This window comes from Pogona vitticeps, chromosome 2, assembly GCF_051106095.1.
Source record: "Pogona vitticeps strain Pit_001003342236 chromosome 2, PviZW2.1, whole genome shotgun sequence".
Lineage (NCBI taxonomy): Eukaryota > Metazoa > Chordata > Lepidosauria > Squamata > Agamidae > Pogona > Pogona vitticeps.
In genome coordinates this window covers 48791177-48800709 of record NC_135784.1, presented here as the reverse complement: position 1 = coordinate 48800709, position 9533 = coordinate 48791177, and the positions used below count along the sequence as shown (strand labels likewise).

Here is a 9533-nt window from a genome sequence, read left to right as displayed (position 1 = left end):
GGGCTTGAGTAATTCAGAGAAGTTATGGGCTATGCTGTGCAGGGACACCCAAGACGGACAAGTCATAGTGGAGAGTTCTGACTAAACGCGATCCACCTGGAGCAGGAACTGGCAAGCCACTCCAGTATCTTTGCCAAGAAAACTCCATGGACATAAACAAAAGGCTAAAAGATATGAAGCTGGAAGACAACACTGTTAAGGTGCCACATTCAATATGCCAGCAAGTTTGGAAAACTCAGCAGTGGCCAGAGGATTGGAAGAGATCAGCCTACATCCCAATCCCAAAGAAGGGCAATGCCAAAGAATGCTCCAACTACCGTACAATTGCACTCATTTCACACGCTAGCAAGTTTATGCTCAAAATCCTACAAGGCAGGCTTCAGCAGTATGTGGAACAAGAACTCCCAGAAGTACAAGCTGGATTTCGAAGGGGAAGAGGAACTAGAGACCAAATTGCTAACATGTGCTGGATTATGGAGAAAGTGAGATAGTTCCAGATAAACATCTACTTCTGCTTCATTGCCTACGCAAAAGGAGAAGCCTACTGGCATGAATGTAAACCAGCCTCTCAACCCTCCTACTGAGGCGAGCAGGGGAGAGAGGAGAAGAAGAGGAAATATGGTGATCCAGTGTCCTCCACAAGTAGACACTGGCAGAAAAGGAAACGTCATGACTCTCAACCTCAAGAAACAAGGAAGCCCATGTAAGCAGCCCCTTATCTCCAAGAAGATTTATGGGGGTGCCGGAGACTGGGATGAGTACGAAATCCAGACAAACCTCTAACTGCTGAGCAGAGCCACTTAGTTCCCAGCCAGGTCTTGTCTAAATTTCTTCCTCAAAAGCCAATCCAGACGAAATCCAGACAAACCTCTAACTGCTGAGCAGAGCCACTTAGTTCCCAGCCAGGTCTTGTCTAAATTTCTTCCTCAAAAGCCAATCCCCTTTTTTTAAGAAAGTAACACAGACATAACCATGAGATATACTCAGATTAATCTGGGCTCTAGAAATCTTTGGTAGCGAACATATAAGGCCAATTAATATTCCTCAGCTAGTCTGAACAAGAAACAATGCTTCTAGATAGAAATCAATCATTACTGTTTTATTAAAAATAATTGCTTTAGAAAAGGCTTCAGTTGATAGTAAAATAGTTCAGTAGGTACATTTTCATTCAAGACCAACGGAACACTCCACTCCCCCCCACTCCAGCTGAAAAAATAAAGAAATAGAATTATGCTAACTAACAAAAAGCATAAATGATCCATCTCACGTGTCTTGGGTCTTCAAAGGCTGATGTTAGATGAAAACCTGTTGACTTCCATCAGTCCAAGGTAGGAAAAATAGTCCATTAAGGGAAAAGCACGTGTCTGCCCCTTTCTCAGGCAAACTCCATCTTTTTCTCCTCCTCACTCACCCTTCTTCTTCCCAGAATGCCTCCTGGGTCTTGTTGTCCCGCCTAACTTTCTCATGGAGCTTCAGTTGTTATCATTCCTTGTGGCAGAATTATTTTGACTATGAAAGTCTCTGCTCTCTACTCAGCTTAGCAACGAGATAACCAGAGAGCGAAGCTTCTCTGAAACAGCATGTAAAACTTTCCTACTACAGAACAGACTTTAAATCAAAATGGATGCTATTGGGACAATCTTAGGACTACATATCACATTCTAAGACACATAAAAACACAAATCATCACAGCCCATACCATGTGAGGGGAAATATTACCATACCTGTCCTCCGTGTTGACATATCAGCCCTTGCTCTCAGGAGCAGCAGTAAAGGAGAGGAAACTTGATCTTTGAATTGAGTATATTGACAAGACTGGCAGTTTAGTGAGTAGCACTGAGTTCTCTCAAGGAGAACCAGAGAATGGCCATCTGCTAAAGAAATAATGGGAGTAGTGGCAACTGGGAGTAAGACTTTGCATGTAATGGCTTGTTATCCTGTCACCCTTTCTAAGTTTCAATAAACCTTGTTGAGTTTTATTCCTTGTCTCCTTATTGTATGGATATAAGGTGGGAAACTAACCAAAGATCCTAAGGCTACTGGGGCTCACAACATATAAATTAAACTGCATCATTTTAAGCAAATTAGCATCTTATTTTGTTCTCCTTTTGTGATAGTTCAATTGCCATCCTAGAATATATAGATCATACAGCATTCAAAATTAGGTAAACTTTTCACCATTGCTTACTAGATGAACTATGGAAAGGGAGATTCTTTTGTCATTTCTTCACTGTCTAGTCTTTGTATAACAAGATATGCTAGCGTCAATAGGCAAAGGCAACTTGTAGCTATTCCGGTGTTGGCCAGGCATAAATATCAGTGTAGCCTGGGCCAGTGGGAGTTTCAATACAGCACAATCACTAAGACTGCAAGTTGCCCAGATCTGTAGTAAATCCACTGCCACTAATAGTTTAACCATTAATAGCTATAACGAATACTCCGATGCCACTACTGAATTCCTCTTTCAGACACAAAAGTAGCTATTTCCAATCAAAATTCATGTTATTCAATGGGATAAAGTTCCAAATAGAGTACTCCTAGAAGGAGCTGGAATTTTTAGCATGTATACATTACTGAAACAGTGACATCTGTGTTGGTTCGGGCATGTCATGAGAATGGCCTCTCCCAATTTGAAGAGACACTTGTTCAGCAGGCTAAGGCAAAGAGGCAGTCCCGAAAGCAGCAAAATCAGGGAGCTGGACAGGGGACAGATTGTATTTGTCTTCAGTGCGGAAGGGACTGTCACTCTTGAATTGGCCTTCTCAGCTACATTAGATGTTGTTCCAAGACCTGTATTCAGGGCACGTTACCATAGTCTATTGAGACTGGAGGATGCCTACAAGTGGGGTTGATTTTAAGGAAGGGGCCATAATATTGATGGAAACTGGGATAGCAAAGGAAGCCAACAGAAGATAAACTATGTGGTAGCAGAATGGCGGGGGACGCGCATAAAAAATATAAGCTTTTATGTAGCAAAGGTTGCTATATATAAAGGTGCAGCTGTAGTCCACTGATATGAATAGTAACATCCAAATTTCCACTTGCCTCATGTAGATTTACATTCTGCTCAGTAAGCAAAATCCAACTGAGTGCAACTGAATTTCTTGTCATACAACAGGGCTACCTCTTCTTCTCTTTTACCCAGCAGTTCCCATATTTTCTAGAGCAGGTTTTGAGTGTGTCTATTCCTCTCAACTACCATATTACACATAGAAGTTATTCCATCAGTAGTAAACGTGAGACCTGCAGAAATGATATTTAGGAAGAAGAAAAACTAAATGTTTATTATCTTTTGTTGTTGCTGCTGTTCTCATCACTCTCCAGAGTCTTATACTGATAATATATCCGAAGCTTTTTACTTTCAAGAACATGTTTTCACATATCATAACTTTTAGACTGCTTTTATTAAATGTTACTATTTTTGTGTTTTATTTATAAATTTATAAGGTTTCTAATTTATGATCTTCAATACCTTTTTTCTTTTATATTATTTTGATGTCTATTTTATTTTAGTTTAATGTTGTTTGTTATAGCTCTTTTTTTGTAAACTTCACAGAGTGGCCTTGATAGCCAGATGGGTGAATAATAAATAAAATATATCAACAAAATAAATAAATATATACATTTTTAGTGTTACATTGTGGCTATGAAAAGAAGATTGGTCTAGCACTTGTTTATATATAACAAACCTAGTCATTTACATGTACTAGTTTTGTGTCAAGTGAATTTTCCTTGACTTTATGTCTAATTACCCAGAAAACTGCCTATTGTTAGTTTTTGCTTCCTGTTTTTCTTCCCTGTGCTGGAAAGTAATCTAGACTAATTTTTTCTAATTATTTATTCTCTCTGGCCATTTTCGAAACTAATTACAAAGGAAAAAAGTACAAGGCAGTTTACCACCACTACATATATGTCAATACTGGATGTTCAACATTGCAGTCTTTTGTTAATCTAGGCAACATATTAGATCCAATAGAGAGACAAATACTGCAGAAAGGCAATCCATTGTGCACACGCACACACACAAAACAGAATTCTGGATGAGGGAGGGAGAACACATTAAACAGAGAGTAGCTAATACTAAAAATAACAGTCTGTGTACTTCCACATACAATGAAAACTACAGCCTAAAACCCTAGAAGAAGAACAAAATTGATCACATTTGAATGCCTAATATCTACCGATTTCCACATTAAGCATTCAGAACCTGGTTTAAAATTACACAGTTTGTTAATAAAGAAATGTTGAAATAGAAGAAGCAAAAGGCATAAAAACTTATCAGTGGTGGTTATTTCACCAGTCATTTATCTGATATCCAAATAACCAAGAAGAAGAGGGGAGGGTGTCAAAAGATAGTGCTATCATCCTCTCTCCTCTTACAGTCCCCTGATTGCTTCTAAATTTCCATCTAACAGCCCATGAAATCATTTCACCATTTTCATTTATTTTTTCGTGTGTGATTTCACAGTGTCGTATATCAGTTTTCAGCATATAGCCTTCCTGGCATCTTCTTTCTGTAACAAATTCTGCTGCACATTATTCCAGCCTTTTCATTTATTTTTATGGTAGTCACCCTGGCCTGATCTATGGGCTGTCCAGGAAGGTCATTTCTTCTAGTTCTGCTCTCATGGATTAGTAGCACCTCTGAAAGTTCACAAATCTTCATTGGACCAGCTATTGGATCATGGCATTGGAAGAGTACAGAGAACTAGTGATCTATGCAATTATTTGATGCTGCACAGTTTACTTTTAAGGTCACACTACAGTGGTGCCTCGACTTATGACCGTCCCTACTTACGACCATTTCGAGTTACGACCAGCTCCACCTTCAAAATTTTGCTTCTACTTGCAACAGAAAAAGGCACGGAAGAAAGGCGGGAAACTTAAATTGCTAACTGTAGGTGGTGACAAGGCTGCTTCTTTGTAGCTCTTTCGCCCCAGCAGTTAGAGAGTGTGCGATCGAAGGAGGCTGCCTGGTAAGGTAAGGTGCTGTTTTCTGTTTTTTAAAAACTGTTCTGGGTGTTTTTGTAGCATGGTTTGGGGCTGGGGGGTTATGTTTCTGTGCTGTGATGGGTCGTCTTGGGGGGTTTGTTTGTTTGGTTGGTTTTCCCCCCATTTCTGATGAGTCTTGGGGGGTTTGGTTGCCCCCCCATTTCCGATGGGTCTTGGGGGTTTGTTTGTTGGTTGGTGCTTTGCTTTTTCCCCATTTCTGATCTGTCTTGCATGCTTCACTTGCTTTTTGCTTTGCTCTTTCCCTATTTCTGATCTGTCCTGCATGCTTCACTTGCTTTTTGCATTGCTCTTTCCCCATTTCCAATCTGTCCTGCATGCTTCATTTGCTTTTTGCATTGCTCTTTCCCCATTTCTTATCTTTCTTGCATGCTTCACTTGCTTTTTCCATTGCTCTTTCTCCATTTCCGATCTGTCTTGCACACTTGATTGCTTTTCTCCCCCCCCCCCTCGTCCAGAAGGGATTAATTGGTCTTGCAGTGATTTTTGTGTGTGACTTTTTTCTTTGCCCGGAATGGATTAATTGCATTTCAATGCATTTCAGTGGGAAATGGTGCTTTCACTTACAGCGATTTCGACTTATGCTCATCTTCTGGAATGGATTAAGTTCATAAGTCAAGGCACCACTGTATACAGTATTTAATATAGTTTATTGAAGTCACTTATGGTTAATCAAAGGTATTACCAGTTTTAAATATATTATAGATTAGACCTAAAATAATTACTATTATGAAAGACACCCACTGGAGAGACTCTGAATGCATAATTCCAAAACTCTTAGTATATGGTGTTTAAGATCTAATTCTATTCTCTAATATCTTGCTCTTTTGAATAAGTCAAGGAGCATGTATTGGTTTATTCCTGTAGTTATCACAGACATCAGAAAGACAGATAGACCAGAAATCCTTCAGGTTAGGTAAAGCTGATAGTTGAGCAGCCATGGAATAGGCCAGTGTTTGGTAATGGGAGAGTTGAACCTGATTAGTGTGTCATTCAAATGCACATAGTACTTCCAACAAATCTTTCAAGTAAAACACAGAGACTCTCACTCTGCCATTTTTCATCACATTACAAACGAGCCAACCAAAAATGCCTATCAGCATTCAGCTGTGCATCCAACATTCTATCACCTTTTTGCTAATCATACTAGCATTCAATCTATGTATGCTTACCCATTATGCATTCACATCTATACACATATAGGCCTGTAATCAAACTATATGCAAAGCTAGAATCAGCACACAGTTACTAACAAAACGAAATGTTTTATTACGGTCATAGACCAGCTACACAGTTACTAACCAATTTTACTGTAGAAGGGTACCATAGCTTCTGTGAAGATGTTTTCAGTTAAGATTATCCTAATTATGCAATACATTTTTCTTTATTTTGTATGTATTCTATATTTTTGTGTCTATTTTTCCATCTATTATTCACCCAGCTATTTGTTTTACAATGATCAGACTGGAGAAAGTGAACTTGTTCTGAAACTTGTAGGATTCACTAGTATCTCTTGTGAAATACTCTTCTTGCACTGAGAGGATAAGTTGTGGAACATGATTTCATTTAATGCATTAGACTAGATACATGGGCTTTCTTCTGTTCTGCTTGCTGAGAAATTCAAGATGAAGACCATTCTCAGCAACCAAACTGTTGACATTCCTGAGAAAGTTGACATTCTTCTGAGGGGGCGGACAGTTATTGTGAAGGGCCCCAGAGCAAGTCTACAAAGAGAGTTCAACTATATCAATGTGGAACTTTCTCTTTTGGGAAGGAAACGCAAGAACCTGCATGTTGACAAATGGTGGGGAAACAGAAAGTAGCTGGCAACAGTCCGCACAATTTGCAGTCATGTGCAAAACAAGATCAAAGGTTTCACATTGGGCTTTCGCTACAAGATGAGGCCTGTGTATGCCCATTTCCCCATCAATGTAGTTATACAGGAGTGTGGTTCACTGATGGAAATCTGTAACTTCCTTGGGGAGAAGTATATCCACTGGGTACGCATGAGGCCAGATGTAACATGTGCATTATCTCAATCCCAGAAGGATGAGCTGATCCTTGAAGGAAATGACATTGAATTGGTATCTAACTGCCTTGATCCAGGAGGCCACCCCAGTCAAGAACAAAGATATCAGGAAGATTTTGGATAGAATCTATGTTTCTGAGAAGGGAACTGTCCAACAGCCAGATGAATAATAAAAACAATAGATTCGCGATGACAACCTGGGCTTCAGTACACATCCTACCTTCAGGCTCCATCAACTTCAATGTTATATGGAGAAAAATAAAACCATCTGACTAGATACATGGGATGCATGTATGATTAACTTTGCTCTCACCAAACTGTAAAACAAGTGAAATTCATGGGCAGTATATATCTGTGAGGATTCTCAGTCATCCAGGTGAGGATCTGGAAGATGAGTCATGGCAACTGGACTTCTTTCTTATTAAGTTGAAACATTTCACTACTCATCCAAGTAGATTCTTCAGTGTGAAGAGAGTTGGTAGGAGACCCCTGATATATCCTCCACATTGGTTTTGCTTCCCCCTTCATAGACAGTATGTTTCAGTGCAGTAAACTTCATCAACTTCCAGCTGCCATGCAGGCTGTGCTAGTTGTAAATCATTGACACTATTTATTTGTCTCATGTTTGGTTTAATCTCAGAATCATTAATTAAAAGAAGATAGTAACAGCATATACTCTTGGGGATTTTTTTTTGGTTGATGTCCAATGGCAAATGAATGACAGCAGGGTTCCTTGAAAGATTCTGTACACTAGGAAGTGCATCACAGACTTTAACTTGAAATATTTGAAATTGAAATATTAACTGTTTGTCTTGTAAGACTATAAAAAATTCTCAAAATTAAGATGTAACCCTGCAAACTGTCATACAAATTGCTATCCTCCAAGAGTGTAACAACACTTGTAAAATGTGTCTGGATAAGGAGAAAATAGATGTTCCTTGAACTGCATACACAGATGCAGCCACCTGACCTCCAGCATGTGTACCCATTATAGCTTTAGTTGCTACCTCATTATTCCTAGACATAATGAAAGCAAAGACAACATCAAATTCAAAATCTACATCTCTCAAGAAGCTTTATGTCCGAGATTAGTACTTGAATATTTAAATTCTCATTTACTACAACCAACATCAACATTTTTTTTACTTCCAGCTGAGCATTTTCAAATTGTTATTAAAAATGCCTCTTGCGTTGTACTTATGCTTCCCAGAAAGAAGCAGGTATATTGGAGAAGTATACAAATATGACAATCACAAAATCCTCTGATGTAATCTCTCTAGGATTTACCTTTTCATTCCAGAAGCTTGCAAATCTCAGCCCTCCAAATACTGCTGGACTACAACTGCCAGGATGCTATTGCCTGTACCAGCCAGAGGTATTTAAGCTGGATTCAGAAAAGAAACAGGCATTAGAGATCATACTTATATGTTGGTTACTAGAGTGTACCAAGGAATTTGAGGAGTAAATCAGTTTCTCCTAGAAAAATTACATCAAAGTCTTTGACTGTGCAGTGGATCGTGATAAGTCATGGATCTTTCATGAGAAATAAGCTTTCCACAACATTTGATTATCCAGATGTATAAAATATATTCTGGACAAGCAGCTACAGTTAGGTCAGAATATAGAGAAACAAAATGGTTTCCCACTGGCAAAGGTCCCATACAATGATGTATTTTATCCTCCTCTCCTGTGTGTAGAACAGCTTTCTTTACATAGAAACAGTAGCAATTTTGAAAGCCATGTTTTCACCAGACTTTTCATGTAATCAGATAAGGTTAGTACAACCCCATCCATTCCCATCCCCATGCAGGGTATTAAGTGAAGTCCTTATCTTAGAATATATTTTTTAAAAATGGAGATGGAATATATTACATGCACATATGTATGCAATGCCTTGTTTAGTTTGGCCCATGATGGCGCAAAAAGACCAGCTATAAACCTCTGATATGCTATCCCTGAACAATTTTCCCTTTCCTGCCAGGGAATTGATATCTAATAAATCCTGGCACCAGTCTAATTTTGTTCTCCTTCTTGCCAATATCATGTGGACCTTGTCAGGATTTCCAGTCCAGTGTCTATTATCTTCTAGCTATTCAACATCGTAACTATCCTGACACCTGAATTCTGTCCCACTCAGCTTTTCTGTTAAGCCTTCTTCTATAGCTCATTCTACTGTATCTCTATATCTGTATCAGTGATACAGTTTCATTTTTATTGGCCTAAATAAAAGTATCACTTCTACTTTTGAATTGCGTAAAACTGTTGTTTACTTTCCCACTGTCTTTGAAGAAATGAAAAAAAAAATACTATCAAAGTTTTCTTCAATTTCAGTTTATTCCAAGATTTCCCAGCAGAGATTCTGTTAACAGCCACAATCAAGAGTGCAGATTCCAAGGTATTTTCCCATCGCCTTTGAAAATCTGAAGGCACATTAGGACAGATTTTAAAAACACAACAACCTTGAAACTTAGATTATGTCATGACTACCCATATT

At 38.7% G+C, this 9533-nt stretch overlaps 1 pseudogene; it reads left to right on the top strand.

The window, feature by feature from the left end:
* Window positions 1–6622: 6622 nt before the first annotated feature.
* Window positions 6623–7310, top strand: LOC110088885 (large ribosomal subunit protein uL6 pseudogene; annotated as a pseudogene).
* Window positions 7311–9533: the final 2223 nt, after the last annotated feature.